The sequence below is a fragment of the Cebus imitator genome, unplaced genomic scaffold, assembly GCF_001604975.1.
Source record: "Cebus imitator isolate Cc_AM_T3 unplaced genomic scaffold, Cebus_imitator-1.0 Scaffold644, whole genome shotgun sequence".
Lineage (NCBI taxonomy): Eukaryota > Metazoa > Chordata > Mammalia > Primates > Cebidae > Cebus > Cebus imitator.
Window position 1 is genome coordinate 19185 of NW_016107959.1, and position 1744 is coordinate 20928.

Below are 1744 nucleotides of genomic sequence, written 5' to 3' on the forward strand. Positions count from 1 at the left end.
CAAACAGTATTCTACCTTCTGCTTCTATGAGTTCAACTTTTTTAGATTCCACATATAAGTTAGATCATGTACTATTTGTCTTTCTGTGCTTTGCTTACTTAACTTAGCATGATGTACTCCAGGTTCTTCTATGCTATAAAAAATAACAGGCTTACTTTTTTGAGCCTGAATAGTATACCATTGTGTCTGTGTGTGTGTGTCACATTTTCTTTTTAATTCATCTGTCAATGGGCATTTAGATTGATTCTATACCTTGAATATTGTGAATGGCATTACAATGAATATGGGAGCATAGGTAGTTCTTTAACATAGTAATTACATTTCCATTGAACCTGTACTCAGAAGTGAAATTGCTGGACTATATAGTCATCTTATTTTTACATTTTTTTGAGGAACTTCCACACTGCTTTCCACAATGGTTGTACTGAATGTACATTCTCATTGACATCAGACAAGGGTTCCCCTTATTCCACATCCCTGCCAACATTTTTTATCTTTTGTCTTGTTGATAGAGCCATTCCAGCAAGTGTGAAGTCATAATTTATTGTGGTTTTAATTTTCTTTCTTTCCTTCTTTCTTTTTTTGAGATGTAGTCTTGCTCTGTTGCCCAGGCTGGAGTGCAGTGGCACGATCTCGGCTCACTGCAACCTTCGGCTCCCAGGTTCAAGTGATTCTCCTGTCTCAGCCTCCCAAGTAGGTGGGATTACAAGTGCCTGCCACCACGCCCAGCTAATTTTTTGTATAGTGGAGACAGGGTTTCACCATGTTGGCCAGGCCGGTCTTGAACTCTTGACCTTGTGACTTACCCACCTTTGCCTCCCAAAGTGCTGGGATTACAGGTGTGAGCCACTGCGCCCAGCCATGGTTTTAATTTTCATTTCCCTAATAATTAATGGTGTTGGACTTTTAAAAAATATACCTGTTTGCCATTTGTATGTTTTCTTTGAGAAAAGTCTGTTTAGGTTCTTTGCCTATTTTTAAACTTGGTTATTTATTTTCTTACTATTGAGTTGTTTGGATTTTTTATATATTTTGGATACTAACCCCTTATCAGTACAGTTTGCAAAAACATTCTTCCAGTTCCATAGCTTGTCTCTTCATTCTGTTGATTGTTTTCTTTGCTGTGCAGAAGCATGCTTGTTTGATGGAATCCCATTTTCTAATTCTACTTTTGTAACCTGTGCTTTTGGTATCACATCTAAAAATTCAGTGCCATGACAAATGTCAAGGAGATTTTTCTCTGTGTTTCCTTCTAATAGTTTTACACTTTCAGCTCTAAAATTTAAGTATTTAATCCATTTTGAGTTAATTTTTATATATGGTGTGAGATAATGGTCAATGTCTTTTTTATTGTGTAAGGCTAGTCAGTTTTCCCAACACCCTTTATTGAAGTCTGCCCTTTCTCCGTTATCTGGTTTTGGTACCTATGTTGAAGACCAATTGACTTGAAATGCATGGCTTTATTTTTGCCCTCCCTATTCTGTTGCATTAATTTCTGTGTCTGTTTCTATGCTAGTACCATGCTATTTTGATTACTTTAGACTTGAAGTATACTTGAAGTATATTTTGAAATCAATCATCAATTCAAAAGGAAATCTTGTAGACATTGGTAGTAATTCAGAAATTACCTTCAAAATATCTTGCAAGCACTCAGAGCTTCCAAGTATGTACCTTCTGAATGCATGCCATTAAAATAAACAGCTGAGGCAATTACTTTAGGAAATTTGATTTTTTAAAAAATAAT